This window comes from Triticum aestivum, chromosome 3B (assembly GCF_018294505.1).
Source record: "Triticum aestivum cultivar Chinese Spring chromosome 3B, IWGSC CS RefSeq v2.1, whole genome shotgun sequence".
Classification (NCBI taxonomy): domain Eukaryota; kingdom Viridiplantae; phylum Streptophyta; class Magnoliopsida; order Poales; family Poaceae; genus Triticum; species Triticum aestivum.
Genome location: NC_057801.1, coordinates 834,277,883 through 834,303,744, shown reverse-complemented (window position 1 = coordinate 834,303,744; position 25,862 = coordinate 834,277,883). Strand labels below are relative to the sequence as shown.

The 25,862-nt window shown below is 44.0% G+C and overlaps 3 pseudogenes; 2 read left to right on the top strand and 1 right to left on the bottom strand.

The window, feature by feature from the left end:
- The first annotated feature begins 802 nt into the window (after nucleotides 1–802).
- On the top strand, nucleotides 803–5,827 carry LOC123068078 (disease resistance protein Pik-2-like; annotated as a pseudogene).
- A 2,180-nt stretch (nucleotides 5,828–8,007) lies between these two features.
- LOC123072783 (disease resistance protein Pik-2-like) lies at nucleotides 8,008–17,234 on the top strand (annotated as a pseudogene).
- Nucleotides 17,235–24,159: 6,925 nt separating this feature from the next.
- On the bottom strand, nucleotides 24,160–24,298 carry LOC123073130 (uncharacterized; annotated as a pseudogene).
- Between the last annotated feature and the right edge of the window lie 1,564 nt (nucleotides 24,299–25,862).

Below are 25,862 nucleotides of genomic sequence, written 5' to 3'. Positions count from 1 at the left end.
TTTTTTCTTTTGCTGTAAGCATAATTCTTAAAAAAACATTGGACCATCAAGGATGGCATCATAATCTGAGTTCTAGCCTTTTTAAAAAAACTTTTTTTTGCGGGTCCTTTAGAAAAAACTTAGGACCAGTACATAACCAACAAAGAAAGGGATGCTAATACAAAGTGCAGAGAACTAATAAAACAAAGAAACACTATTGTAACAGAAGTTCTGAACACATTGCATCTTCTTTATTATAGAAACCAATGGAGAAAAGATAACTGATTTTTCGTTTCAAGTTTGTCTTTTGATCCCTACATCTTTTGTTTCTCTCATCAGTGTGCTCCCATGAATGGAACCTAGATGCTTCATTCTCGGCTAAGAAGGTGAGAATCCAGTTATCCTTTATGTTCTCGAAAAAGAAATTGTTTTCTTATCTTTTGTTTTCTCACATCTTTTGTTTTCTCACATCCTACATCTTTTGTTTTCTCACATCTTCTGAATCATGTGTCTTTGTCGATCTGAATTGGAACATTGAGCCATCTGCAAATTATAGTTTGTAAATTGTATATTATCTTTCTGGTTCACTCGGCAGATCTCTGAAGATTGGTCGCTTGCGAGAACGCTGGTGTTGAGGTCGAGGGCTGTGCGGTTGCGTTTACTGCCTCATTTCATCGCCGTCTTGGTCACCCACGAGGCTGCTTTCACCGCCAGAGTCAGCAACACCAGATAGCAGGTATATGCTCTGTTTCGTATCTTGTCATTTACTTCTTCAGATTTAGATCAAGCGCAGCCATTAACACCGAGCGTTAGTTTGCAGTAAATGGAGGCGACTGGGTTGAGTATTGGCAAGTCCGTTTTGAGCGGGGCGCTCAGCTATGCCAAATCCGCCATGGCTGAGGAGGTGGCTCTGCAGCTTGGAGTTCAGCGTGATCATGTCTTCATCACCGACGAGCTGGAGATGATGCAGTCATTCCTGATGGCTGCGCATGATGATCGAGACGACAATATGGTGGTCAGGACTTGGGTGAAACAAGTCCGCAACGTGTCCTACACCGTCGAGGACTGTCTCCAGAATTTCGCCGTTCGTCTTGAGAAACAGTCTTGGTGGCGCATCCCTCGCACAGTGCGAGCCCGGCGTCATGTGGCGAAGTAGATGAAGGACCTCAGAGTCAAGGTGGAGGATGTCAGCCAGAGGAATCAACGGTACCACCTCATCAAGGGCTCTAGCTCCAAGCCTACCTCTGCTGTTGGGCAGCCTACCATCTCCAGTGCGACGATGTCTGCAGCTGACGATGCAAGGCTGCTGCTACATAAAGCAAAAATGGATCTCATCAAGTTGATCAATTGCAAGGATGATGCACTTCGAGTTATAGCGTTGTGGGGCACAGGTAGTAGTGATCTGGATGAGATATCAATAATCACAAGTACCTGTGAAAATCCCATGATACACAAGAATTTTGATTGCTGTGCTTTGATCACATTGATGTGTCCTTTCAGTCAGACAGACTTCATTCGAAGCATTGTTCGGCAAATCTATATTAATTCTTTTCATGAGATGGAAGAAGAAGAAAAAACAATTATTGGGGCCCAAATTTTGAAGATGATGGCGCCGGTGACAGAAGATGGTTTGGCTTATGAGTTCAAGAGATATTTGGATGACAAGAGTTATCTAATTGTACTCAATAAAATTAACACCATTGAAGATTGGGATTGCATCAAAACATGTTTCCCAGGCAACAAGAAAGGAAGCCGAATCATAGTATGCACTGAGCAAGTCGAAGTTGCAAGCTTATGCATAGGAGCAGAGGATGAAGCTCTTGTGCGTAAGAAGTTATTTGCTGATCAGTCTCTTTATGCTTTCTACAGTAAGGTAATATTTTTAAGTCCTAAACTTGTCTAATTAATGCTCCTCTTTTTGTTATTTTTGTTCATTGTCTCAACTAAGAGGTTTTTTTTAACATAATTAACTATACAAGGACTTGTGTTCTCATGAAAGTATTATGTTAATAACCATTCTGCACATTTTGATTACAAAATAATTATATATTTTCCTATTTTCATGAGAAGGATTATATGTAGGATTTGCATAAATTACACTTATCAACTTAGATATATTGTAACCTCAGTGTGTCAGGCATGGTGAGGCATTAACCTCAGTGGGGAATGGGTGGTATTGGGAAAACAACACTAGTGACAGATATTTATCAAACACAAGAGATTAGTAGCATGTTTGATAAGCGTGCTTGTGTCACAGTCATGCGTCCTTTCAATCCAGAAACACTCCTTGGGAGCTTAGCTATGCAATTCGGAGGTAAAAATGGGACAGATTTAAGGGGATGTTTAGAAGAAAAGAGATATTTGCTTGTTCTTGATGATTTGTGGGATGCTATAAAGCAATATTTGCCAGAAACGGCAGCAGGCTGCATAATAGTCACTACAAGGGAAGAGAATATAGCGAAGCACTGCTCCAAGGATGAAAGAAATATATACCCTCTTCACCATCTGGGTCCTGTTGATGCATGTACCCTCTTCATCAAAAAGGTACAAATAAAGTTATGTCATGGTCAATTAGTTGTTGTATTAATTTGTCTCCCTCTTATTTGTGTGTGAATGCTACCTTCACAAGAAATATCTTTTTGAGCACATATAGCAGAATTGTAGAATCAGCTTGCTTTGCCTTTGTCCACTAAAAATTGGATTTGACATTTCTTAGAAATCGTACACAACAGCTAGAGATACTTATAAATACAAAGGCATCAGAACACATATAAACTGCGATTACAATAAAGTGCACGCATGATAATCTATATAGTTATAGTTAGGTCCAACCAAATAGTTTGTGAAATTTGATGCTGTAAAAGTGAAGTAGGATATCCTTGTTTGGTTATGGAACAACATGTGAGTAAGTAGAGGCACAAATAAAGGTTCATCCTATTTTACATGTTACAAAGGGGTGTTTTGTAGGCATTTTTTTCCTCATTACTGAAATTCTTCCATGGCCACATTTTTCTTGTGGATATATCCTCTCAACATTTTCATCCACCCAGATCTACGCAATAAAACACATGCTTCAGTAATCATGGAACAATATTCGATTTTCTCATAAGAACATTCTCATCGGCTCTGTGTTTCACTCAGTCCATATTAAATCAAGTCAGCGAGTTCTTACATATTTGTATAGTCAATTTGGAATTTGATGGTTCGTGATTTTTCTTTTTGTAGCGTTCATATGGGAGTTCTAGAAAATCTGTAAATAGTATATAACGAAACTATATTGCATTTATATATTTAGATAAAAGCAAATCATACATCTTGAAAGTACAAGTTGATAAGCTGAAGCATTCGGTTATTCTTTTTCCAGAAATTGAGCATATTTCCATATCTCCTACCATGTTAAAAATAATGAATGAAAAGAATTTTTAACTGAACAACATTGAAACTCAGGAATGACATACAAGCTCAAATATATATCTTTTGCAATTCCAAAACATTGGCATGGTTTGGCATACAAATTTGGGAAACTTTTTCTCGTAGTTTGTCGAAATGAAAATGTTTCATATGAAGCCCCTTCAAATTCATGCGCCACAAACATACCTCTAAGAAAGGGCATTGTTTCACTTGCATTCTTCGCGTGCACTGCAGGTAGGAACGAGTGAGACGTTGGTTCATTGCACTAGGGTACGTTGCTAGGTGGGAGAAAACTATATTTAGGAAGAAAAATGATGATATGAGTGAAAAATATAGATGATGGAGAAACCTATTAGCTAGCAAAAAGTAGCAGTGTCTCACTTTTACATCTTTATACTACATCTCCTGTATATTCTGTCAGGTAAAGAACGTGTTAGACAATCACAGTAGTGCTCATATGATTTATTTCTTCTAGTACTAAATGACTTATTGATGTGGATTTCAGGTATTTAAGGAGACTGTAAATTTGGATGAGCAATATCCGGAGTTGGTTGAGCAAGCAAAACTGATATTGAAGAAGTGCAGAGGACTTCCCCTTGCACTAGTCACCATAGGTGGCTTCTTGGCAAGCCAACCAAAAACTGCTTTTGAATGGAGAAAATTGAATGAGCATATCAGTGCTGAGTTGGAGATGAATCCAGAACTTGAGATCATAAAAGCAGTCCTTATGAAAAGCTTTGATGGTTTACCCTATCACCTCAAGGCTTGTTTCTTGTATCTGGCTATCTTTCCTGAAGACTACATGATTGCACGGAGACGCTTAGTGCGGCGGTGGATTGCAGAGGGTTACTCAAGTGAGGTGCGTGGCAAGTCAATGGAGAAAGTATTGGACTCTTACTTCATGGAACTCATAGGCAGGAGCATGATCCTGCCATCTCAACAATCGGTATATAGTAGGAAAGGAATTGACTCCTGCCATGTCCATGATCTCATTCGGGAAATTGCCATCTCAATGTCTATGGAGGAGAATCTTATTTTCACATTGGAGAAAGGGTGCAGCTTAAATAACCAAGGCACAGTGCGTCATCTTGTTGTAAGCAGTGATTGGGAGGGAGATCAGTGTGAGTTTGAGAATATAGTAGACTTGTCCCGTGTACGATCGTTGACAGTGTTTGGAAACTGGAGGCTGTTTTATATTTCTGACAAGATGAGGTTGCTACGAGTGCTGGATTTGGAAGGCATGTGGGATCTATTTGATCATCATCTTGAGCACATTGGGAAGCTTGTACATCTGAGATATCTTTCTATAAGGGGACATTGTACAATATTTCACCTGCCAAATTCGTTGGGGAACCTGAGACAACTCCAGACACTAGATATTTCAGATACGAACATAATGAAGCTACCAAATACCATCATCAAGCTTGTAAAGATGCAACACATCCTTGCTAGTGAGACAGGAAAAAAACATTATTGGCAGTTACATAAATATGCATATGAGCAGTCACTAATGAGTTTGCCTATATATTCAGCGGGTTGTTGTGTGTCATGTTGTGCACCTAATAGTCTTGGAAAGAAACTCTATCTTGATGATGGTGCACAACTTAACAGGCGTGATGTATGCACTGTGTTCTGTTGCAGCATATTACCTTATTATGCGGCAGGAGGACGAAATCCAGGTGGTGTTGAAGTGCCTAGATGGATTTGGAAGCTGAAAGCCCTGCACACACTGCGTACCGTGGATGTCTCAGTGGGGAAGGCTGTTCTACAAGATATAAAAAAGCTCACCCGGTTGCACAAGTTAGGATTGATAGGCATCAACAAGAGAAACAATCAAGAGTTGTGTTCAGCAATTGCTTGTCTCAGCAGCCTGGAGTCCTTGTCACTGCGCTGACATGGAGAGACAGGTTTATCAGGCATGGATGGCCTGTCCTCACCTCCAGAAAACCTGCAGAGCCTCAAGTTGAGAGGCAACCTGGTTGAGCTGCCGGCGTGGATCCAAGGCCTCAAAAATCTCGTGAAGCTGAAGCTAGTAAAGTCGAGGATATCGGAGCATGATGCGGCCATACAAGTCCTTGGGAATCTACCAAACCTGGCCACCCTACGTCTATTGGGTTACTCGTTCATTGGTGAAGAGGTTCGTTTCAGTTTCTGTCGGGAGGCATTCCCGAGTCTTAAGGTGCTGGAGTTGAATTGCGTATGGAACCTCAAGTCGGTGGGGTTTGAAGAAGGAGCAGCCCCTAAGCTTGAGTTGCTGCAGTATTCTAAACTGATCGATGACAGTGTTTGGTTTTTCTGTGGGTTACCATGTCTACGAAGTCTCAAGGAATTTATGCTGGATAAGAGGGACTGGGGTGTTACCGGGTTGGTGGATTACTTGCATAGCCAGCTCGCAGAGAATGAAAACCGGCCCGTTTTGAAGAGGTGGGATCTGTAATCCTAGTTGTATGCAACTCCCGGTCTATGTATCAAGTAGAGTATTTCGTTTGATTGATTCGATGAATCAAGACCACCTACATCTGAAATTAAGCTAGCGGACCTGTATATATATGGTGAAAAATGCTCATTTTATCTCACCAACTGCATGCGTGTGTGTAAGCTGTTCCTCTCTTTGCGTGATACTATATGGTAGCAAATGGAAGAATTCGTTGTTTTGGTCATCCGTCGTGACTCTTTGATTTCTGTGTTTGCTTGTGTGATTTCTGTGTTCATTTCCGTTCCGTTGTGACTACTTTTTGCAACGCTGTCACCATGGGATGTTATCGCCACGCAGCAGCAGGAGACGAGATTCGTTTCGATTATTTGGACGGGCCATCCACCACTATATTATATTCTGAGCGGGCCAGAGTAGAAATCCTCGAATCGCATGCCCCGTTTTGATAAGCTACTGCTCCCTCTGTGCCAAAATATAAAAACGTTTTTAACATTACGCTAGTGCCAAAAACGTTATTATATTATGGGACGGAGGGAGTATTATTTCTCTCCTCCATGTTTCTATTTTTAAAACAAAACCCTCCTCTCCAGTATGGCATTTTTGGCTCATATATATGCTCCTGCGATGAATACTAAACTAAAAAAAATCAGTAAAACAAACTGAATTTTTTGGCCAAAAGATGCCAAGTTTTGCTCGGCTCATCTGCTCCTGCAATGAAAATTCGAAACAAATAGGAAAAACTAAAAAACATCTGGATTTGTTTTTGGAAAAAAAGGAGTTTGAGTTTTCAAGGTGCCCACAAAATCTGATGGCGAAATGACAGCAGGGGAGCTATAAAACACAAAATCAGAGCTAAAAATTGTTTAAAAAAATCAGGTTTTTGAGCAATGATTTTTTTAGCACTTCCATTTGACTTGGATATATGTGTATCATTTTTCCTGGCAGAAGAATATATTCATATATATGTATGGTTTCAGTTTTTTTTTCTTTGCTTTCAGGTTGGCACAGTCAGCATTATTTATTATTTATTGATGGAGGTGAGGAAAAGATTTCCTGTGGGTTTCACTGACCACTCTTCATCTGCACAACCATAAGACGTGGCGGCAGCTGATTTGATCATGGTTTGACACAGCCGGATCTCCAACATCAAGCCCCTTCTTTTGCCTTTGCTCCCAAGTCCACCAAGATCGCATTTGTCTACGGTGGAATGCTCTGCCTACCATGCCTCAGTTTCCTTCTCTGTTAGTTTGTCGCACAACATTTCAGGAAAATATTCGATCAACCTATCAAAGATCAGCGAGGTGTCAATATGTAACAGCATCACCATGAGAAGGAAACTGAAGCAATGCGGGTCGTGATTGGATAACCTACATTTGTACATGTTTGATTCTGTCTGATTTATATACCTCCTCACTGTCTTCTTTATATGAATTATGACTCTGTGTGTGATCTGCCTGTGAGTTGGAATATATATTTATTCACTTTTGTTTTTGAGAAAGAGAGAATAAGTTGGAACGCTTTTGTGTGGCTCCAAAGGATGGTCTCCAGATGTGACCTTTATTATATTATATACATATCTCCTGAAGTGTGGTTTGAGTGAGAGCAAGCATTAATTTGTAAGATTAAACCAGCGTGCATTGTTCAAGAAGCAAGATGCATTTAAGTATGGTCAGCTTACTTGTAATTCTCCCCCAGTGAAGAAGAGGCATTTCCATTCCCCAAGCCTAGTTTGCAAAACATGTGCTTTTTACATTATTACAATAATAAAAAAGAAGAAGAAGTGCACGGTTTACAAGGCCAGGCCATTTTACAAGACCAGCCCAACAAGGACCCAAGCCCATTTTGCAGATGGACGTACTCATCTTCTCTTTCTTTCTCTGGAGCCCAACGGTCGTACTACCTTCCCCTAAGCCTCAGCCGCCGGCGATTCTTGCCTCCGCCGTTGCAACTTGCAAGTGCAGTCGAATCCAATCCCTCCCCCAAACGAGTCAACCGAAAGAATCCAATCTCTCCCTTTACCCAATCGCCAAGGAAGGCAAAGCCACCATGATGCAACAAGAAAAGAAAAGAAGCTTCTTTGTTCTTTCGCCCCTCCTCTTGTCTTCTTTGGAGGACGTACGGAGGCCGCGGCAAGAAGAAACGAAGAATCTCACTCCATCTCCATGGCCCGGCTTTATCTCCAATCATTTCCTTTCTCCACCGCGCTTCATTCCCCCACCTGACGCTTGGTCCCGGTAATTTTTTCTCTTTTGTCTATCTTAATCTGCTCTGCTTGGTGGTGGATCTTTCATCGTTTGTGATTCGGCCGGCAGATCTATCAAGTTTGGTCGTTTTGGAGGGAGACCACTGTGCTAAGGCTGCCTTCACCGTCTTGGATTTCACAACAACACCTTCATCTTGGTTGCGGCCGTGTCGTCGGCAACACCAGGTATGCTGCTCTGTTTCCTCTGTGCTTTTACCTCCCAAGATTTAGCTCAAGCGCAGACATTAGCATCGAGTGATCCAATTCATCTTGCTTGCAGTACAGCCTCCATCAGTCACAACCAATTGATCCATCCACACAAACATCCAGTTAATGGAGGCAACGGTCATCAGCATTGGCAGATCTTTCATACTTTGTGACTTGTAAATCATCTCTCTGACTCGGCCGACAGATCTCTCAAGTTTGCTCGTCTTGGAGGGACAACGCTGGTGTTGAGGCTGAGGGCTCCGAGGCTGTGTTCACCATCTTGGATTTCACAGCCACAACCTTCATCTTGGTCGCCCCCCGTGGTGTCGACACACCAGGTATGCTGCTCTGTTTCCTCCGTTGTTATTCATCTCTTCAGATTTAGCTCAAGCACAGACGCTTACACCCAGTATCATCGGTTTGCAGTACACAACCTATTGACCCACACAAACATTCACTAAATGGAGGCGACGGCCATCAGCGTTGGCAAGTCCGTGTTGAGCGGGGCGCTCAACTACACCCAGTCAGCTGTCGCCGAGGAAGTTGCTTTGCAGCTTGGTGTCCAGCGTGACCACTCCTTCATCTCGGACGAGCTCGAGATGATGCAGTCATTCCTGATGGCTGCTCACGATGAGAGAGACGACAATTGGGTGGTCAGGACTTGGGTGAAACAAGTCCGTGACGTCTCCTACTCTGTCGAGGACTGCCTCCTGGATTTTGCTGTCCGTCTCGAGAAGCAATCCTGGTGGTGTCTCTCTCGCAAGGTGCTGGCCCGCCGTTATGTGGCGATGCAGATGAAGGAGCTCAGAGACAAGGTTGAGGAGGTCAGCCAGAGGAGCCAACGGTACCACCTCATCAAGGGCTCTAGCTCCAAGCCTACCTCCGCTGTTGGGCAGCATATCATGTCCAGCACGACGATGTCTGCCGCCGATGATGCAAGGCTGCAGCAGCATAAAGCAAAAACGGATCTCGTCGAGCTGATCAATTGCAAGGATGATGCACTTCGAAGTGATGGTGTTGTGGGGCACAAGTAGTAGTGATCTGGGGGAGATATCCATCCTGGAAAGTGCCTATGAAGACCCCATGATACACAAGAATTTTGATTGTTGTGCTTGGATCACATTGATGTGTCCTTTCAATCAGGCAGATTTGATTCAAAGCATTGTTAGCCAAATCTGTGTTAATTCTCTTCAAGACTCTGGAGAAGAAGGTAAAACAACTATTGGGGCCCAAGTTCTTAAGATGATGGCAACAACGAAGGAAGATGCTTTGGCTCATGAGTTCAAGAGATATTTGAATGACAAGAGTTACTTAATTGTACTCAACGACATACACGCCATTGAAGAGTGGGGTCGCATTAAAACATGTTTCCCAGACAACAAGAAAGGAAGCCGAGTCATAGTTTTCACTAAGCAAGTTGCAGTTGCAAGCTTATGCATGGGAGCAGAGGATGAAACTCTAGTGCATAAGAAGTTATTTGCTGATAAGCCTCTTTATGCTTTCTACCAGAAGGTAATTTTTGAAGTCCTCGTGTTGCTATTTTTGTTTACTATCTCAACTACTCCCTCCGTCCCATAATATAAGAGTGTTTTTTACACTAGTGTAGTATGAAAAACTCTTTTATATTATGGGATGGAGGGAGTAATAGTTAACATAATTAACTAGACTTGCACCTGTGCTATCATGAAAGCTGTAGGTTATTAGCCTTTCCACATGTTTTAATTACAAAATAAATATGTATTTTCCTCTTTTTCATGAGAAAAGACCTGTAGGATTTATACACCTTTCACTTCTGCTGCAACCGAGGTAGTGTGATATATTGCAAGTTTCTACTTTGTATTTTACTAGTAAACTTATCTTCCTTTTCGTATCATACTATTTTGTTCGATATTTTCCATATTGAACTATTGTGCCCGCATCATATCCAACAACTTACCTATATGTATGTGTGTGTCCTCCCAACAAACTTTATTTCCTTTGTTGTCCTACCGAACAAACTGCATGATTGGTTAGAGATTTTCAAATCATTTAAGAGAAGAAGTATTATGTAGAAAATTACAAAAGAAAACTTAGAAGTTGAGAAAATATTATCTTGTGGAAACGAAGGCAACACCTCAACATTAATTGTATGCTCATGCTTAGGTCTCTCGAGAGGGATGGAAATCGGTGGAGAAAGGATCCACCTCATATGTAGCCTCTACAGGTCTTCACAGCTCCGCGGACAAGAACATCCTCACTCGCATGGAGACAATGGCTACTCTAGAGGAATCTCGTCTCATAGGGAGAGGGAATGAAAAAGAGGAAATCATCAAACTAATCTCAAATAAAGATCTCCAGCAATTTCATGTGATCTCCTTGTGGGGAATGGGTGGTATTTGAAAAACAACATTGGTGAGAGATATCTATCAAAGCCAAGAGATTAGTAGCTTGTTTGATAAGCGTGCTTGTGAGACAGTCATGCGTCCTTTCAATCCAACAATACTCCTTGGGAGCTTAGCTGTGCAACTCGGAGGTAAAAATGAGACAGATTTAAGGAAATGTTTAGAAGGAAGAAGATATTTGCTTGTTCTTGATGATCTGTGGTCAATAGTAGAGTGGGATGCTATAAAAGAACATTTGCCAGAAACGGCAGCAAGCTGCATAATAATCACAACGAGGGATGAGAATATTGCCAAGCACTGCTCAAAGGATGATATAAATATATACAAGCTGAACCATCTGGTCCCTGATGATGCATGTACCCTCTTCACCAAAAAGGTAAAAATGAAGTAGTGTCATGCTCAATTAGTTGTTCTGTTAATCCTGCCCCTCTTATTTCTATTACTGCTTTAAACTTTCACGTGTAACAGAATTATAAAATCAAATTGTCCACTAGAAAATTCGAATTGCCATTTGTTAGAAATCTTACGCAATAGCTAGAATGATACATATAAATACAAAGGACTACAAATTACATAAAGTATGATTACAATAAGGTGGAGACATGATTATCTGTGTAGGTTACTCTAGACAAATAATTTGTGGAATTTGTAGCTGTCAAAGTGAAGTATGGTATCCCTGATTCACGATCAAACAACAAAGAAGTCAGTAGAGGCACAAATATAGGTTCAACATATTTTTACAAGATACAAAGGGGTGTGTATAGGAAAAAATTCCTCGTTATTTAAGTTATTGCATGACGACCTTTCTCTTGTGGATTTATCGTTTTGACATTTTCTTGTGGCTTACAACTCCAATATATCATCTAAAAGATTGGCATGCTTCGTTATGTGGGATAATTTTTCTTGCATTTTGGAGAAATTAAGATGTTTCACATGAAGCTCCTTTAAAACTGATGCGCTATAAACATATCTCTAGGAAAGGTAAGGCAGGTTTTGTGTCCTGCAAATGTGGTTGATGAATATAGAGAGAATACACCAGGTCATATGAGTTGCTACCTTTACATTTTCTCAAATCAGTTAGATTATTGCATTTATTTTTATATACAGAAGTTTGGTTTCCACGGAGTTGCTGATGGTTATATATTTTTTAGATAGTACACATGTTGTATGTCTTTATATCGGTGAAAGCCCCAACGGCATAGTAGGATTGCACGAAGTAAACCCCTAAATTGGTGTAGGGACGCAGCCCCATACCGTACATCAGGAATGATACACAACAATCTACAAGCACCACAACGGATAACTTCTGAGCAAGCCACCACAAGCAACAAACTACTCCCTCCGTCCCAAAATTCTTGTCTTAGATTTGTCTAAATACAGATGTATCTAGTCACATTTTAGTGTTAGATACATCCATATCTAGACAAATCTAAGACGAGAATTATGGGACGGAGGGAGTACAACATAGCACTAGAGTCTTAGAAAACATAAAAAACAACTGCTAATGGGTTGTGTTGCAAGGTCTCCCTGATGTTGACTTGCTGCAAGTTGGAGCTTCCGGATCCTAGCTACACCCATGAAGCACTGATAAGGTGCAAGGGGGATTGCTGGTGCCAAGGGCCATGTGAGCGAAGCATCGTGAAGCCTGTCCAAAAAGCTGTGCAGAGCCGCCCGAGATAGTTGTGCGCCGAGTTAATAGCCACCTATCACCATAGAAAAGCCCTTGCCCCCCAGCGCTTCGGGCCACCAAGCACAGCACATCATACCATAGCCAGACAACAACCACCTTGCAGCCTAAAGAACCACAGCACACTGCAGCCACCACACCACACAACCACCGATGAGGAGAGGCTCTGAGGCAGCAAGGCGGCGTCTTCAAGAAGATGGAGGTGTGCCACCACTTCTCGACCCAAAAGACTCGTGCTTGGGTTTTCATCCTCTGCCCAGCAGCATGGCCAACAAAGGATGATGCCAAGATGCCAGCAGCAAAAGATAATCTGGAGAGCTTGGAGTATCCAATGGACATGCATAGTGAGCAAACAAGCAGGCGGCAGTTGCCCTGGTGAACTTCCATGCTCCTGGAGACGATGCCGACACGTCAGCGAGCCCCTACTGCAAAGGAAGGCCACTATCAACTACACTTTTTCACTCTCATTGCCCCCTCTGGTGCCAGCCCGACCCGACCACAAAAAACGCACAGCCACATCGCCCTCTTGAGCCAACGCCTCACACCCGCCCCTCTGCCCTCAAGGGTAGAGCGACCGGACATCACCACTGCAGCACGCCCTGCTGAATGCGCTACAAGCTCACCACCAATGGCCATTGCCTCGTTGCCCAATGCCTTGCCACACCACTCCCTGGTTTACCAGATCCAAAAAGATCCAGATCCAGGGGCAGGAGTGTTAGCATCTTAATCTTGTACTTAGTTTTATTTCCATTTCTTTATAAGGTGGAGCATCAGTCAACTGTGTAAGCCCTGCTTCTCCCTCTCTAGCCTACTCATCTTTCTCCTGTATTGGATAGTAGGTGAGGGAGAGGCATGGGTGAGACGTGTGAAATAGGAGGCACTAGATGTGGCAGACTCCATGTGTATACCTCCACAGCTTGCTGCTGGAGGAGGTGCTACTATGAGAAAAATAGCAAAGGAAGGCAACCCAATTGAAAGGGGGTTGGAAATAGCTGGTGCTTGTGTGTTCTGTTCTTAGCCGTCCAGTGCCTGCAACCTGCTTGTTGTATTGTTTCTTCCGCTGTGTCCACCAAAATCAAGTCTGCTGCTTTGTCCACCGACAAAGGGAGGATGAGGGAGACTCGGTGTCCATCATGGAGAACACAATGCGGCAGCAGGTGGGGGAGAGGTGTAGAATGGAACCCTAAACCTAGTGGAGCGAGTCTGACCCGAGTCGCCCACATTAAACTGGGGGCAACACAGGGACCGAATTGTTCTTTAAGAAATCCAATAGTTCACACTTTATTGGGTATTTTGTTGTTATGGTGCTCTCCTTGAATTCCTCCACAATTATTCTATGCACATGCATAAAAAAATTCGCTGGATGAGTCATTAAGGTGTTAAGATTGAGGAACCATATTATTTTCTAATATGAGCACCGTAAAAGAGCTTCTCATGTAGTAACCACATTCAGGTGTTATGATTATGACAAATATGCACCATTAACTAAGAGGCCCAATCATATCAATTTAATGCCTACTTCTGTAGCTATGTGGGTAATTGATGTCCAATGAAATCAGTAGCAAGAATACAATTCACCTACTTCTGAGGCGAGGTGTAGCTGTAGAAGTAGAAGCTGGTAGGAATGAGCGAGAAGTTGGGTTATTATACTATGGACATGTTGCTAGGTGGGAGGAAAATCTTTCTAGGAACAGAAATGAAGATATACTAAATAAAAGAATGGATGATGGAGAAACTTATTATCCAACAAAAAGTAGCATTGTCTCACTTTAACATCGTTGTAGTACATATTCCCATATAAAAAATGTGTTAGACAATTGTGCATATTTGCTTCCTTTCTTGTTGTACTAAATGACTTGATTGATATGGATTTCAGGTATTTAAGGAGGTCGTAAGTTTGGATGAGCGATATCCAGAGTTGGTTGAACCAACAAAACTGATATTGAAGAAGTGTAGAGGGCTTCCCCTTGCACTAGTCATCATAGGTGGCTTCTTAGCAAACCAACCAAAAACTGCTTTTGAATGGAGAAAAATGAATGAGCATATCAGTGTTGAGTTGGAGATGAATCCAGAACTCGAGACCATAAAAGCAATCCTTATGAAAAGCTATGATGGTTTACCCTATTACCTCAAGGCTTGTTTCTTGTATCTGGCCATCTTTCCTGAAGACCAGCAGATTGCACGGACATGCTTAGTGCGTCGTTGGATTGCGGAGAGTTACTCAAGTGAGGTACGTGGCAAGTCTGTGGAGGAGGTATTGGACTCTTACTTCATGGAACTCATAAGCAGGAGCATGATCCTGCCATCTCAACAGTCAATTCATAGTAGGAAAGGAATTGACTCCTGCCACGTCCATGATCTCATTCGTGAAATTGCCATCTCAAAGTCTATGGAGGAAAATCTTGTTTTCACACTGGAGGAAGGGTGCAGCTTAAACAACCAAGGCACAGTGCGTCATCTTGCTATAAGTAGCAACTGGAAAGGTGATAAGTGTGCTTTTGAGAATATACTAGACTTGTCGCGCCTACGATCATTGACAGTGTTTGGAAATTGGAGGCAGTTTTACATTTCAGATAAGATGAGGTTGCTCCGAGTGCTGGATTTGGAAGGCAATTGGGGTTTATTCAATTATCATCTTGAGCATATTGGGAAGCTTGTACATCTTAGATATCTTTCTCTAAGGGGACATGTTCGTATACATCACCTGCCAAATTCGTTGGGGAACCTGAGACAACTCCAGACACTAGATATTTCAGGTACATGTATAATAAAGCTACCAAGGGCCATCATCAAACTTGTGAAGATGCAATGCATTCTTGCTAGTGGCATACAAAAAATTGCAGGTGGTGTTGAAGTGCCAAGAGAGATTTGGAAACTGAAGGCCCTACACACACTGCGTGTTGTGGACATCTCAAGTGGGAAGGCTGCTCTGGAAGATATAAAAAGGTTGACCCGGTTGCGCAAGTTAGGATTGATAGGCATCAACAAGAGAAATGGTCAGGAATCGTGTTTAGCAATTGCTTGTCTCAGCAGCCTGGAGTCATTGTCGCTGCAATCAGATGGAGAGACAGGTTTATCAGGCTGCTTGGATGGTCTGTCATCACCTCCAGAAAATCTGCAGAGCCTCAAGTTGATAGGCAGCCTGGTTGAGCTGCCGGAGTGGATCAAGGGCGTCAAAAATCTCGTGAAGCTGAAGCTAGTGTGGTCGAGTATATCGGAGCATGATGCGGCCATACAAGTCCTTGAGAACCTACCAAACCTGGCCACCCTACGTCTGTTGAATGACTCATTCGTTGGTGAAGAGGTCAGTTTCAGTTTCCATCGGGAGTCATTCCCGAGCTTGAAGGTGCTGGAGCTGAGTTGCATAAGCAACCTCAAGTCGGTGGGATTTGAAGAAGGAGCAGCCCCTAAGCTTGAGTTGCTGCAGTATTCTAAACTGAGGAGCAGTCACAGTGTTGGGTTATTCTGTGGATTACCACATCTGCCAAGGCTCAAGGAATTTATGCTGGATAGGGGGGACTGGCATGATATCGAGTTGGTGAAGTACCTGCGAGGCCAGCTGGCAGAGAACCGAAACAGGCCCGTTCTGAAGAGGTGGGACGAAAAGTAGCTATATTCTTTTGTTTTTGCGGGGAAGGACTAGCAGTATTCTGACTCCCCTTTTTCTTGTATCTTGTATCTTGTATTCGACTCCCCTTTCACCTGCCAAATTCGTTGGGGAACATGAGACAACTCCAGACATTAGATATTTCTGGTACAAGCATAATAAAGCTACCAAGGACCATCATCAAGCTTGTGAAGATGCAACGCATTCTCGCTAGAGACATCGGATCTGGAAACAGCTCTCTATTTGAAGATGCGAATGATCAGTCGCTCATGAGTTTGCCTTTATATTCAGCATGTTGTTGTGTGTCATGTTGTGCACCTAGTTATCTAAAAGTCAACTTTACCTTGACGATGATGCAGAACTTAACAGGCCTGATATATGCACAGCGTTCTGTTGCAGCATATTACCTTATTATGCAGCAGAACGAAATCCAGGTGGTGTTGCAGTGCCAAGAAGGATTTGGAAACTGAAGGCCCTGCACACACTGCGTACCGTGGACGTCTCGGTGGGGAAGGCTGTTCTACAAGATATAAAAAAGCTCACCCGGTTGCGCAAGTTAGGATTGATGGGCATCAACAAGAGAAACAGTCAAGAGTTGTGTTCAGCAATTGGTCGTCTCAGTAGCCTGGAGTCACTGTCACTGCAATCAGACGGAGAGACAGGTTTATCAGGCCACTTGGATGGCCTGTCCTCACCTCCAGAAAACCTGCAGAGCCTGAAGTTGATAGGCAACCTGGTTAAACTGCCAGAGTGGATCAAGGGCCTCAAAAATCTCATGAAGCTGAAGCTAGAGGGGTCGAGGATATCGGAGCATGATGCAGCCGTACAAGTCCTTGGGAACCTACCAAACCTGGCCACCCTGCGTCTATTGCATGACTCATTTGTTGGTGAAGAGGTTCGTTTCAGTTTCAGTTTGTGTCCGGAGGCGTTCCCGAGCCTGAAGGTGCTGGAGCTGAATTGCATAAGAAACCTCAAGTCGGTGGGATTTGAAGGAGCAGCCCCTAAGCTTGAGTTGCTGCAGTATTCACGTGGGATGGGAAGTCCCAGTGTTGGGTTGTTCTCTGGGTTACCATATCTCCTCCTAAGCCTCAAGGAATTTATGCTGCATTGGTCGGACTGGCGTGATACTGAATTCGTGGAGTACCTGCGAGGCCAGCTAGCAGAGAACCAAAACGTGCCCGTTCTGAAGAGGTAGGGGGACTAGCTGTATTCTTTTGTTTTTGCGGGGAAGGAAGGAGTAGCAGTATTCGACTCCCCTTTTTCTTGTATCTTGATATTGTTGTATTACCTCCCTCCATTGTATTATTTCCTTTGATTGAATTGATGAATAATCAAGACCGTCTACTGCATTTATGTGTAAGCTGCTGCGTAGCTAGGCATTGTTCAGTAGCAAATGGAATTTGTTGTTTTGTTCATCCGCCGTGACTCTTTGATATCTGCGTTTGTTTGTGTGAGTACAGTTTTAGGCAATGCTAGATTTTGCAACACCGTCACCATGGGAAGCCAAGGCCGACCGAAGGGGAAGTGATCATGGCTAGCGTAGAAATAGCACACAAATCCTCGCATAGTCGCATCCCATGCCCAGTTTTGAGAACCTGCACGCTCTCACCTATTTTTGCAAGAAAACTCACCCTTGAGAGTGGCTGTTTTTTTGCCTCAACTGCCCCTGTGATGAACAGATCTTTAATTTTTTTTTTAGAAAACTTGATTCTTTTCCCACCAAAGATGCTCAAACTTTCTAGGCGAGTGCAAAACTTCATGGTGATATGATATCGAAGGAGCCATGGATAAAAAAGAAAACAAAATCAGAGCTAATTTCTCAAAAATTCAGATTTTTGGGGCGCTGGTTTTGTTTTTTTACAGTGACTCAGATATATATGTAATTATGTATCCACTAACTGTGACCTTTACATATCTCATTCCGTACTGTTTCAGTCAGAGCAAGCTGCAACGTTCATTGCGTGTGTGCTATCCATGTATTCTCGCACAAGTATACATACGCAGCTGCATCTTGGACTTGCGATGGTGTGTTGGGCAAATGTTGTACATTAATTAATTTCTGAAGGAAAAAATATATGTGTGTTTGAACAATGTCCTAAGAAAAGAAAATTTACATATAATGTCCTTAATTGTGACGCAACTTATTTGTAGTTATCAACTGTGAGAGAACGTTGTACCCTACCGAGGGCGACGGCTTCGTGTTATATAGAGCGGGGCGCAACTCCCGTATAGCGTACAGAGAGAGAGATTACATCGTTAGGATCCTTAACTTGGAACCCAAGGGATAGACTAGAGAGATGGGATAGTTACAAGAGATAACAGGAAATCACGACTACCCTAGTCTATGGTTCGGTGTAGAAAATCTCGATGGACTCCTGGTTGAACCGGACCTGTGTACGCACCTGAACCTGTTGCTTAACACCCTCCCTTAATCACAACTGTATTAAGTTGAGATTACGCTTGAATTCTTTAAAGTTTCTTGTGGGCAACGCCTTTGTAAAGCCATCTACAACTTGGTCTCGTGAATGAACAAATCTGATTTCCAATTGTCTGTTTGCAACTCTTTCTCTGACAAAGTGGAAATCTATCTTAATGTGCTTCGTTCTTGCATGGAACACTGGGTTAGCAGATAGGTAGGTAGCACCCAAATTGTCACACCACAAACATGGAACTTCGGTATGCTTCATCCCAAGTTCTCTTAACATTGACCGAACCCAGATAATTTCTGCTGTAGCATTTGCTAATGCTTTATACTCTGCTTCATTGCTTGACCTAGACACAGTAGCCTGTTTCTTAGCACACCATGATATCAAGTTTGGTCCAAAGAACACTGCAAAACCACCAGTGAATCGTCTATCATCCACACATCCTGTCCAATCAGAATCAGAAAATGCACTAACAAGATTGGATGATGACTTGCTGAAAAAGAGACCAAGCTTCACAGTATGTTTTACATATCTCACAATGCGTTTTGCAGCAGTCCAGTGAACTGTGGTGGGTGCATGAAGAAATTGGCATACCTTGTTGACAACAAAAGATATATCAGGTCTAGTCAAGATTAAATACTGAAGAGCCCCAACTAAACTCCTGTATCTGGTACTGTCTTCTTGATTCAAGAGAACTCCCTCTTCAAGTGATAATTTTTCTGTACTTGAGAGGGGGGTCAACTATGCTTTGCATCCTTGTAAGCCAACTCTTCTTACCAGGTCAGCAGCATATTTTTCTTGAGATAGGTGGAGGCCATCTTCATGTTTCTTTACCTCAATACCTCGAAAGTAATGCAAGTCTCCCAAGTCCTTGAGAGCAAATTCAGCATTTAAGTCTTTTAACAGCCCTGTGACTGCTTCATCTGATGAACTTGTGACAATGATATCATCTACATAAATCAACAGAAATATCGATGTATTTGACTTATTGTAAATAAACAGAGATGTATCAGAGTAGGAGTAAAACCAAGTGCTTGCAATTTCTGACTCAGACATGAATACCATGCTCTGGGAGCCTGCTTTAATCCATATAGGGCCTTATCAAGCTTGCACACATAAGAAGGCTTACTCTTGTTTTCAAACCCAGGAGGTTGTTTCATGTATACTTCCTCTTCCAGAACGCCATGAAGAAACGCATTCTTGACATCCAGTTGTCTAAGACTCCATCCCCTGGATACATCAATAGACAGCACAAGACGGATAGTTGCAGCTTTAACAACAGGACTAAACATGTCCTCATAGTCAATACCATACCGTTGTTTGAAACCTTTTGCAACCAACCTGGCCTTGTAGCGATCTATAGTTCCATCACACTTGCTCTTTATTCTGTAAACCCACTTGCAATCAATTAAATTTTTACCTTGCCGTGGGGGAACTAAATGCCATGTTCTGTTTTTCTGAAGTGCCATGTATTCTTCTTCCATGGCCTTTTTCCACTTTTCATCACTAAGTGCCTCACAAAGAGTGTCTGGTTCACCTGTAGAACAAGCTAGGCCAAATTTGGTTATTTGCTTATAGTTAAGAGGTTTAATTACCCCACTTTGCAGCCTTGTACGCAAAGGAACAGGGAGAGCCACACTGTTGCCCTCCGCAGATGATCCAGCCTCTGGGCGAAGCAATCCGGAGGCGGATAGCCCTGGCGCCCCTGACGTGGTTTCTGGAGCAGCAGGATTTTCTGTGGCGCCATCGCTTGGTGTGGACGTATCGGGCGGAGCAGAGGATCTCGAGCCATGCATGTGATCTGCGTCAGGCCCATCATGACGCAATGATTGCGCGGGCCCGACAGAATTCGCGCCGGATCGCGCGCCCGTAGCAGGATCGGCACCGGATCCCGTGCATGCATCAGCTTCCGTGCCTGGAGGCCCGCTGGCTGGCGGCGCATGTAGTGGCGGGATCCACCCGCTGGCCAGCGAGACGGAGGCTGGCTCATGTCGTCGGCTGGTTGGCGCCGAGTGGAGAGCGCGCCTGGTCCAGTTGGAGAAGCCCGCGTGGCAGTTGCTGGCTGGCTGCTGCCGTGCCTGGCAGTTGGCGCGGGATCCAACACGCTGATGCCCTGCCGCAGCGCAGATCCCGTGGTGGATTCGCTGGCGCGCTGCAGGAGCGGCAATCCCGAGCCGATTCTGTCTCCCGTCTGGTGGCACATGAAACGCTCGTTCGGAGCGTATTGTGCACCGTTTTGAGTATTTTCTTCACCATTTTTTTCAGCATCTGCATCTGCATTAGTACAAGACTCAAGAGCAAGGTTATGAGGATTAGTCAATAGTTGATCATCACAATCATTTGTCCCTTGATGAACATCGATGAGACTAGACGGTAGAAGAAGTATTTCTTGACGTAGGAGAGCACCGACATTGGGGTGAAGATTGGCAAAGAGAAATTTTATTTCATCAAACACTACATCTCGAGAGATATAGACACGACCTGTGGGAATGTCAAGGAACTTAATGCCTTTGTGTTGGGCACTATAACCAATGAATGCACACTGTTTGGATCTAAGCATGAGTTTGCGATCATTGTAGGGGCGAAGATTTGGCCAACAGGCGCATCCAAACACACGAAGTGACGTGTAGTCTGGTTTGGTGTGAAGGAGCCTTTCCATGGGAGTTTCATTGTTAATCACACGACTAGGTAGCATATTTATAATGTGAACAGCAGTGAGGAAGACCTCGTCCCGAAATTTAAGGGGCATGGAGGCGCTGGCTAGAAGGGAGAACCCAACATCAACAATGTGTCGATGCTTGCGCTCGGCTAACCCATTCTGTCGATGGGCATAAGGACACGAAACATGATGGGATATGCCAAGTTTTTGGGAAAATGAGTTTAGCTTCTCATATTCCCCTCCCCAATCAGATTGGAGAGCGAGAATTTTACTGTCAAATTTTCTTTCTACAAGAGCTTGGAAATTGAGAAAAACTTGGCAAACATCTGACCGTTTCTTAAGAAGATACATGTGAACTTGCTATAGTCATCAATGAAACTAACATAATATGTATGTCTACCAACAGAAGGGGGAGCAGGCCCCCATGTTGGGTAACGTAGTAATTTCAAAAATTTCCTACGCACACGCAAGATCATGGTGATGCATAGCAACGAGAGGGGAGAGTGTGTCCACGTACTCTCTTAGACTGAAAGCGGAAGCATTAGCACAACGCGGTTGATGTAGTCGTACGTCTTCACGATCCGACCGATCAAGTACCGAACGCACGGCACCTCCGAGTTCTTGCACACATTCAGCTCGATGACGTCCCTCGAACTCCGATCCAGCCGAGCTTTGAGGGAGAGTTCCGTCAGCACGGCGGCGTGGTGACAATGATGATGTTCTACCGACGCAGGGCTTCTCCTAAGCACAGCTACGATATTATCGAGGTGAACTATGGTGGAGGGGGGCACCGCACACGGCTAAGAGATCTCAAGGATCAATTGTTGTGTCTAGAGGTGCCCCCCTTCCCTCGTATATAAAGGAGGGAGGGAGAGGCCGGCCCTAGAGGGGGCGCGCCAAGTGTGGGGAGTCCTACTAGGACTCCCAAGTCCTAGTAGGATTCCCCTTTCCTTTCCGGAGTAGGAGAGAAGGAAAGAAGGGGAGAGGGAGAAGGAAAAGGGGGCTGCACCCCTTGTCCAATTCGGACCAGAGGGGGGCGCGCGCCTCCTTCCTTTTGGCCTCTCTCCTCTATTCCCGTATGGCCCAATAAGGCCCAATACTTCTCCCGGTGAATTCCCGTAACTCCCCGGTACTCCGAAAATACATGAATCACTCGGAACCTTTCCGATGTACGAATATAGTCGTCCAATATATCAATCTTTACCTCTCGACCATTTCGAGACTCCTCGTCATGTCCCCGATCTCATCTGGGAACTATCTTCGGTACATCAAAACACATAAACTCATAATATAAATCGTCACCAAATGTTAAGTGTGCGGACCCTACGGGTTCGAGAACTATGTAGACATGACCAAGACACGTCTCCGGTCAATAACCAATAGCGGAACCTGGATGTTCATATTGGCTCCTACATATTCTACGAAGATCTTTATTGGTCAAACCGCATAACAACATACGTTGTTCCCTTTGTCATCGGTATGTTGCTTACCCGAGATTCGATCGTCGGTATCTCAATACCTAGTTCAATCTCGTTACCGGCAAGTCTCTTTACTCAATGCATCATCCTGCAACTAACTCATTAGTCACATTGCTTGCAAGGCTTATAGTGATGTGCATTACCGAGAGGGCCCAGAGATACCTCTCCGACAATCGGAGTGACAAATCCTAATCTCGAAATACGTCAACTCAACAAGTACCTTCGGAGACACCTGTAGAGCACCTTTATAATCACCCAGTTATGTTGTGATGTTTGGTAGCACACAAAGTGTTCCTTCGGTAAACGGGAGTTACATAATCGCATAGTCATAGGAACATGTATAAGTCATGAAGAGAGCAATAGCAACATACTAAATGATCAAGTGCTAGGCTAACGGAATGGGTCAAGTCAATCACATCATTCTCCTAATGATGTGATCCCGTTAATCAAATGACAACTCATGTCTATGGTTAGGAAACTTAACCATCTTTGATTAACGAGCTAGTCAAGTAGAGGCATACTAGTGACACTATGTTTGTCTATGTATTCACACATGTATTATGTTTCCGGTTAATACAATTCTAGCATGAATAATAAACATTTATCATGAAATAAGGAAATAAATAATAACTTTATTATTGCCTCTAGGGCATATTTCCTTCACCCCAGACATCAGAAAAAATGAGTTGTAAAGGTTTGGTAGAAATACTTGTAGAAATTGGATAAGGCAATTGGAGGCTCTTGGCCCTTTGACACGAATCACAAATTGTTTCAACATCACGATCCCCAACATACGGGAGGTTATTTTTCCTAAGCAAACGCTCAACTAAAGAGAAACTTGCATGACCTAATCTATCGTGCCACCGTGTTGAAGACACTTTGGTGGCACTAAGAAGTTGTTTATTGAATCTTCTAATCTCCGGAATCAACAGGTAAAGCCCACAAACACATCTACCTCGATACAGCACCCTCCTCGTTGCCTGATCCTTGATCAAAAAGAAGAAGGGGTGAAATTCAAGAAAGACATGATTATCAATGGCAATGCGGTGGACAGAAAGAAGATTTTTGTTAGCACTAGAGACATGCAAGATGCGTTTGAGATGAATTTTCCTACGAGGGGTTTTAATAATTGAGTGACCAATATGACCAATCTTCATACCTTCTCCACTAGCAGTGTGGATGTGATCTTGGCCACGGTATTTCTCCCGCATGGTCACCTTCTCCAGCTCACCGGTAATGTGGTTGGTAGCACCGCTGTCGACGTACTAATTTCTGTCGACGCCGTAGGAAGCTTCAGCATCCCCGGCCACCTTTTCATCTTGAGATGAATCTTCATCTTCATCAAACTGGTACCAACAGTCTTTAGCAGAGTGGCCCAGCTTACCGCAGATTTGGCAGCGGATAGCATCAGGCCAAGACTTGTTGGTGGAGTCGTTCAATCGCCGGCCGCCCTTAGTGTTGGAGTAGGAGGGTCGGCCACCGCCGCGTGCGTTGTTGTTGACGCTGGTGTTGGCCCGGCCAGGGCCCCTGCTCTTCCTGTGAGGAGGGCCACGAGAACGAGAGCCACCGCCACGCCCGCGGGTGGCGACATTCGCCGAAGACTTGAAACCACCACCGGTCCCAGCCCCTTGGAACAGGGCCACTCATTGACCAAAGTTGCTCATCTGAGCGAACAATTCATCAAGGGTGACCGGGATGACACAAGCATCAAGGGCAGAGACCAGCGGCTGGTATTCCATGTCGAGAGCGTTGATGATGTAGGAGATGAGCTCGTCATCGTCCAGGGGTTTGCCGGCCGCCGTGATCTCGTCAGTGAGAGATTGCATTTGTGCGAAGAAGGTGGCCACAGATTGCATGCCCTTCTGCGCGTTGGTGAGTGCCTCCCGGATGTTGTTGACGTAGGACAGCGAGGTCGACGAGAACATCTTCGCCAGCGCCGACCAGAGCTCATGTGCATGGACGATCGAGGTGACCTGCACGAGCACTTCCTTCGAGAGGTTATTTAGGAGATATCCTAGTACCTGTTGATCCTCCCGGATCCACACGTGGTGGAGCGAATTGGGGATGGACTCCTCCTTGCCATCCTTGTCCATGGTGACGACGACTTTGGCCGGCTCGGGTATGCTTCCATCAACATACCCGAAGAAACCAGCACCTCGGTGCTGCGGCAAGATCTGGGTGCGCCAAAGGATGTAGTTGGTACGTGTGAGACGCTCGGTGATCTGGCCGGAGAAGGTTGAGTTGGAGGAGCCATAGGAGGCCATGGTAGGAGGTTTGTGGCAATGGAGAAACTAGATGAGATGGAAGAGGTTGTCTCTGATTACCATGTGAGAGAACGGCATACCCTACCGAGGACGACGGCTTCGTGTTATATAGAGCGGGGCGCAACTCCCGTATAGCGTACAGAGAGAGAGAGAGATTACATCGTTAGGATCCTTAACTTGGAACCCAAGGGATAGACTAGAGAGATGGGATAGTTACAAGAGATAAGAGGAAATCACAACTACCCTAGTCTATGGTTCGGTGTAGACAATATCGATGGACTCCTGGTTGAACCGGACCTATGTACGCACCTGAACCTATTGCTTAACATCAACTACAGGCCGACGGTGTGTATAGTAATCAATTTTCTTTTGTTCGTCATCTGAATCTAGGTTACCGAGTGCATGTGTGAATTGCTACTCCCTTTTAAGAGCAAATGCCATTCATCATTTTGAGGACAGTTTAGCCGGGAGTAATTTTTCATGTCACATGTTAGGAAACAGAGCAAGTGCTATCAAACTGCAGTGAATTGTTGGGAATCATGCATGTATTTGTCCACTCTGCTTTCAGGTTGAGGAGTTGTATGTCGCTGGCTGTGAGACAGTGATGGTGGTAAGGAAGAGATGTTCCTGTGGGTTTCACTGACCAATCTTTAACTACAGAACGATGAAGAGAGCGGGCGTGGCTGATCATAGTCTGTTTGACACAAGTGGTGGACATTGTTGGATAATGAGCAACTGCATTCACAGGAGGGCCAAAGGCCAATACATATACATGTGTATGGTAAAGTGCAAGAGACCCCTTATACAATGGGGATAAACCGAAAAGGGCTATACACATCTAAAACCCCCCCTCAAACTGATGGTGGATCAACAACACTGAGTTTGGAGAGAAGAAAACTATGCTGCGCTCGAGTCTGTGCCTTCATGAAGAAGCCTGCCAACTGTAACTCAGAGGGCACATAGTGAAGAGCGAGAGTCTGATCCTGCACAGCAGCACGCACAAAGTGGACATCCACACCGATGTGCTTGGTGAGCTCATGCTTCACCGGGTCACGCGCAATACTGATAGCACCAGTACTGTCTGACA